Source organism: Eretmochelys imbricata, chromosome 11 (assembly GCF_965152235.1).
Source record: "Eretmochelys imbricata isolate rEreImb1 chromosome 11, rEreImb1.hap1, whole genome shotgun sequence".
Classification (NCBI taxonomy): domain Eukaryota; kingdom Metazoa; phylum Chordata; order Testudines; family Cheloniidae; genus Eretmochelys; species Eretmochelys imbricata.
In genome coordinates, this window is record NC_135582.1 from 77,874,859 (window position 1) to 77,881,350 (window position 6,492).

The window sequence follows — 6,492 nt, forward strand, 5'->3', positions numbered from 1 at the left end:
GTAGAACGTATGTGGCTCGGGGAGTGAATAAGCCACCCCCCGAGTGACACAAGTTACACGGACCTAAGCGCCGGTGTGGACAGTGCTATGGTGCTGGGAGAGCTTCTCCTGCCAACATGGCTACGGCTGCTCGTTGAGGGTGGAGAGCTCCCTCCCGTCGGCTTCCAGCCGCTCCAGTAGAGACTGCCGCTGGGGGCCACGTCACTCACAGCTGTGAGGGCCGAGCGGTTAAGGCGTTGGACTCGAAATCCATTCGGGTTTCCCTGCGCAGGTTCAAATCCTGCTCACAGCGAGGCCTGTGTTTTAGCCACGCTTGCTCACCAGGGCAATACATCTCCACCGACCCTGAGACGCTCTCCATACACTCCCCACCCCAGGTAAACCCTCTTCTGCTCCTTTCATGGGGATGCCTGGGATGGTGCCTCATGCTGTGTCCCTGCGGTCTCAGCTCCCGAGGCCTCTGCCCCTCACCCAGCGCCCCCCGGCTCAGCCCCACCCCTGGGTGCTGCTCCTCTCCAGAGCGTGGCAGGAGCTGAGCACAGGCAGCCCGTACAAGAGGCCAGGGGAGGCTGAGCCTCCCCCAAAAGGCCATCCATGAAGGGGGGAAATGCTGGGGATGTGGGGCGGGTCTCCCCTCCGGAGGCCATTGGGCCCGTGGTCATCTTTTGAGCGCTGGAAGCGAAGCTCCAGAGAAGTGGGGGCCCCACCTACACCCCGCTCCCCTCTGCCTCTTAACCCGATGCCCTGCTCTTGCTCTGCCTCTTCCCATCCCCCCTCCGCCTCTTCCCCCAAAACCTGCTCCCCACCCCCCCTCGGCCTTTTCCCCCACGGCCCCGTCTTCTCGTGCCTCTTCCTGTCCTGCTCCACCTCCTTCCCCAAGGACCCCCCTGCCCCCCGCTCACCGAAGACAGAGAAAAGGGACGGGTGCCTGGCCCCATGGCCCCCCGGTAGCCCCCCTTCGGGGAAAGGGGCAGAGAGGAGCAAGCAGGGGGTGAGTGGAGTCCTGGGGGAAGAGGCGGAGAGGAGCGAGGGGTAGGTAGGGGGACCTCGGGGGCCAGAGGAGTGAACAGTGGGTGGGCGGGGCCTCGGGGGAAGAGGATGACCGGGGGCGGGGCCTCTGTGGCAGGGCCATGCTCTAGGCGCCGGTGGCCCCCCAACTTCTCGGGGTCATCTGAAACCCAGGATGAAGGTGACACAGGGCCTGGTTCCTCTTTGGGCTAAGATTCCATAACAGCTCTCCCTTCCTGGCAGTGTGAAGGGGCTGGACAGGGGCATAAAGCCCTCCAGACACGGCCGGAGACAGGGACAGGGCTGTCAATGCGGAAGAGAATCAGGCCCAGAGTTAGGCAAGGGGTGCAGAGAATATTCTGGATTCTGGTCATTGCACTTCGCCCTTGCTCGAAATGCTTCCTCTATTTTCTCCATTTCACTCCCTGACTCTCGGTCTCTGCCCCTTTCCCCGTTTCGTCCTCAGAATTAGCACGTTCAGCCAGTTAATCGCAGCAATCCCGCCATAAGACGGCAGCCTGAAATCTCAGCTCTCCCCCGCCCCTCGCACGAGACCTGCTCCCAGCTGAACTGGAGAAAGAATGGGGAACGTCTCTGGCAGAAGGTGTGAAACAGACACCCGGAAAAGGTGAGTTTTCACAGGGATTTCCTCAAAGTAGGAGAAACTTGGGGTCCCAGTTAGTGCCCAGAAAACCCTTCAGGGATCAAACAAAGCAGAGGCCCAGCTCAGCCCGATCTGGGCTCCACGTGGGAGTGAGCAGGGGGCTGCTGAGACACACACAGACTGCTGGGCACGCACGGACTGTGGCTGGGGAGGGGGCTGCCAGACCTCCCTCGGGTGACTAGACAGCAAGTGTGAAAAATCGGGACGGGGGTGGGAGGTAATCGGAGCCTATATAAGAAAAAGACCCAAAAATCGGGACTGTCCCTCTAAAATCGGGACACCTGGCCACCCTAGACCTCCCCCACAGACTGCCACTGAGTGAGTGGGGGGCAGTTGCACAGACCTGCAGTGACCACACAGATTGTGAGGTTTGCTCCCCTCCTGTCTCCAGTGGGGCTGAGGTTTCTCCCTGAGCCTGCTGAGCCCTGTGGCCCTTCCCAGCCACGCCCGTGAGAGCAGAAAACACCGAGAGACCAGGCCGGGGAGGTCATATGGTTTATTGGACCCGCTTCTGTTGGGGAGAGAGACCAGGGACGTTGCACTCATTCAAACAGTGCCTAGCGCAGCTGGGGGACGGGCTTCAAGCTGCTGCCAGCCACAGCCCCTTCTGTGCCCCAAACCGGGGGCGACTGCGCCTACCGGCCAGACCCCTCTGTTCCAGAACGGAGGTGCCCTTTGGTCTCTCAGCCCGGCGCTCTCACACAACCACAGCAGCTCCAGTCACCAGGTCCCCTCTTGGCGTAGTGGGAGGGGGCAGCAGGACAGAGCAGGCAGGCCACCGAGGGGGAACTGTACTCCGGGAAGCCGTGACTCTGTCAAGGATTTAGGTGTCATACCGGGCAAGCCACTCAACATCCGCTCCTGGTGCGATGCTGTGGGGAACAGGGCCAAAGCCATCAGTGATGACGGGGGGATTTTCTTGGTTTTTCAATGGTTTGCATGCCTCAGTTTCCCTGGGTGCTGTTTGTTTAACGAGGTGGGACTGGTGGGAGAGGTAGTTTGTTGTTACAGAGGACCAGCGGTGATCTCTCCTGTCAGTTGGGCCCTCAGGGAAAGGCCTGGAGAACGGTTACCCCAGCGACTGGTGAGCGGGAGGCCCAGCTTGGAAGTCACAGCCAGGTCGGGCCAGTAGTAGGACAATGGGCTGAGGAGAGAAGACCCAGTGACTGCTTCCAGCCAGGGGGAAAGAAAAGAGGGAGGAGAGGAGAGGCTGAGATAGAGGAGATCCAGGCAGCCTGTTCACCTGGGACAGAAGACAAAGGACACAGGCTTGTGGGAAGGTGATATCGGATGCTTAGCTGGAAGGAGGGGGCTTCTGGACTGGGGAGAGGAAACAGCCAGAGCCTACACGGGTGCAGGAGAGACCTAGATGGACTGTGCAGAGGGAGATTAGGCCTGAGGCCCTGAGAGTTTCCTGTGCTGTGTTCAGACGCTCAATAAACCCCTCTCTTTTACGCTGTCTGAGAGTCACGGCAGTCTCGAGATCGGGGTTGCTTTCTTCCCTCTGGGAGTAGAGGCCCCAGGGGTCCAGAGTGAGGGGACTCCCTGAGGGGGCCCACGGCAGACAGGCATGCTCAAGGCTCAGAGAAGAGTGGTTGCAGGAGGCGGAAGGGCCTACGGCTTAACCCTCGAGAGAGTGGATCTCCGAGAAGGGCTGTCACACGGAAGGGGGTTCCTCCCAAGGACTGTACGAGGCTGAGAGAGAGCACAAGTCCTGTGAGTCCGTGACGCCATCCATGGATAGATAAAGAGAGGATGGAAAGGGAGCTGATTCAGCAGCGGGGAGACTGACACTGGAATACTGCATCCCATTCTGGTGTCCACATTTCAAAAATAACGTTTAAAAAAACTGGAGAGGGTGCAGAAAAGAGTCATATTTGAGGGCTGGAGAAGACTTATAAGGAGGGATTGAAAAACTCAGTCTGTTTAGTTTTTAAAAAGATGGAGAGGTGAGCTGATGGCAGCCTGCAGTGCCTTCGCTGAGAGAAAACACCAAGTATTTAAAGGGCTCTTTAGTCTTGCAAAGAAAGGCAGAACAAGAACCAATGGCTGGAAGCAGAAATCAGAAAAATTCTGCGTAGAACAAGGCAGAGATTTGTAAGAGGGAGGGCGACTCATCACTGGAACAAACTGGCAAGAGAAGTGATGGATTCTCCATCTCTTGATGTCTTCCAGTGAAGACTAGATGCCTTTCAGGAAGGTGCTTTAGTGCAAAAGCAGCTCTTGTGATACACAGGAGGGCTGGGAGATGCAGGGCGTCATATTAGATGCTCCAATGGTCCCTTCTGGCCTTAAGTCGACTAATTTATGAAAAACTGGTGGTTTATTGTATAGCCGGCTCTATCCCCCGACTCACCAGTCATTGAGTGCGGAGATCCGGGGGCAACAACTCCAAGCTCCAAGAGGCTGGGCAGGGGCAGGACATCAGCTGGGAGGGGAGGGGTGGGGGGGCGGTGACATCACAAAGGCCTTTTGCAGGACCTCAGCCCATTGGGCAAAGGTGGTGGGGAGGGGGTGACCTCACAGAGAGACCCCGACATCAGCGGGGCAGGGCCGAGGTGCAGGGCCAGGGCAGTCGCTGAGACCCCCCCGCCTTTGCTGCCGCACGTCTCCTTCTCCCGGTCTCCCCTCGAGGACGGGGAGAGAATTAGGATTCACGTCGTAGCATGAGGAGGAGCCTCTGTGGAGTTTTCTCCTTTTCCACCACTGATTGTGCCAGAAAACGAACTTTCCTTTGATAAGGTCGGAGGCTGCGAGAGGTTTGGAACCTGTTGGGTCTGATGCACCTGCTGCAGGCAGAATTCTCGGCACAGAAAACACTGGCTTAAGGGGGTAGAATGTGATTTCCTACCGAGCGCTTTGACGCTTGGAATCACTGGGGGCACTGGGTTTTATCCTTTTTGGTTTCCCTTTTCCTCTTTCCTCCTTCATTTCTCCTCTTCTCTTGCTTCTTTTTTCCCTGCTTCCTTCCCTCTACCAAGGAGGGGTGTGTGTGAAGTGTGGGCGAGGGAGGGCGGGTTGCTCTCATTGTGGGGGTCCTCAAAAAAGGGGGGTCTCGATCTGAGAGTGATCCCCTCTGATGGTGACCTGGGCCATCCTGTGGGACATCTGGTGAGACCTCTCAGCCTCCCACCCCTCAGCATCTCTATGCTGATTGGCCAAGCAGGGGGCTATCGACAGCAAGGAGACTCAGGTCCTTTTGGTCTCTTTTCAAATCAAGCAAATAAGTCACAACCAATCCAATGTATGGGATTAATTTTACTGCTTCTCTCCGTTAATTGTCTCTTAGCAGGTCATGATTTCCTCTCATGTTCTCGGTCTTGTAAAATACCTGCTGAATAATTCCTATGAACAACTGTTGGTCTGTAGCTCACCTGAGAGCACGTTATTCTGATCCATCAGTGTATGAAATTCAAGATGTGACAGAGAGGTTGAGAGTCAGGAACAGTATTTCCTCTCATGTTTGATGTCCGTGTGCGGAGTGAATTTTGTTGTGTGCACCAGGATGGAGGGGAGGTGGGACACATCACAAAATTCAATCTGCACATGGACAGGGTATGGCAATGCTGCTGCCGGCTCCAGGTCCCAGCGCAGGACCAGGGTGGCTAAAGATGGAACTGCACGTCCGCACAGCTTACAGGGATCTTTATGGAGGGGATTTTAACCCTGAATTCCCACATCCTGGTCGAGTACTTTAAATGCCGCAAGGGAGCCAGCAGCACCATGACCTCTTCCTCCTCTGCTGGATTATTTTGCACAGAATGACCTGAGCACCTAACTCCAGCTGAGGGGCTCCCAAGCAGACAAAGGTACCTCTCTCCAAGCCAGACCTCGTAACCTGAGATCCAAGGAGGGGTGGGGCTTAGGATACACCCCTCCCATCGGTCTTTCCCGTTGGTTAGCGTTGGTGAGGAGGTGCCTCGCACGCTGGGTTTTGTGGGTCCTACTTTCAGGCACCTCCTTCTTCCCATTGATTGTACAGGGAGCCTGGGCGTCTAACTTGGGCTTTCTGGATTCTAGTGACTTTTAGCTGCCTAAAAGTTTGGTGCTGTGAGGGTCCTTTGTGGATCCAGGTCGTAGTTCTTTTACGCTGTAGCTGGAGTGGGTGAGTTTCACCCCAGCCTCCAGGAGCTGCAGCACTGCCTAGGGTCTCGCTCCAGGTCAGCAAGCTCCAGTCTGTGCCCGGGAGGGGACCGTTCAACTCTTGCTCCAGGCTGAGGCTGAGGAGGAAATCTAGAGGCAGCTCCTCTCCCCAGAAGGAGTCATGGCTGCTGCCAAGCCAACGGAGAGTCTGCAGGACGAAGCTCATTGTCCCGTCTCTATGGAGTTATTTAAATCCTGCTGAGCGCAGACTGCAGACAATTTCTGCTGAGCCCGCAGCAACCAAAGCTCAATGGTCTGTCGAACTGGGCCCACCTGCGAGACAGGCCAGGGAACACGTCGTGTGAGGAGCGTGCTGGGGCTTCGGTCGGAACTAGGGAGCTGGGTGCCTTGTCTGAGGCAGGTGTGAGCGTGCCCAGGAGCAGATTTTTAGGCCCCTGGAAGATTTCAACCTCAGAAATTTAGGTGTGGAGGGGCTTTAGGCCGTAGCTGTGTGGGGGTTTGAGGATCGGCAGCATCTAAGTGTCAGATTTAGGTATCTAAAGTGAAAGTAGCAGCCAAGCCCACCTCTGTATTTTTGTGGAGCTATCCCCTGGTGCCTAACCTGTTTTGAACAACCCACTAGGCCCCCATCTGCATCGTCAGGTGCCTGATCCCAGACCTACATTATTTTAAACAGATGCTTTTGAAAAACGTTCCAAAAGTCTAACAAGCTCTAA

General features: G+C 56.4%; 1 non-coding gene across 1 annotated transcript; it reads left to right on the forward strand.

Moving 5' to 3' along the window:
- Positions 1 to 210: 210 nt before the first annotated feature.
- On the forward strand, positions 211 to 292 carry TRNAS-CGA (transfer RNA serine (anticodon CGA)). Its single transcript has one exon. It is a non-coding gene; the product is annotated as a tRNA-Ser (tRNA).
- Positions 293 to 6,492: the final 6,200 nt, after the last annotated feature.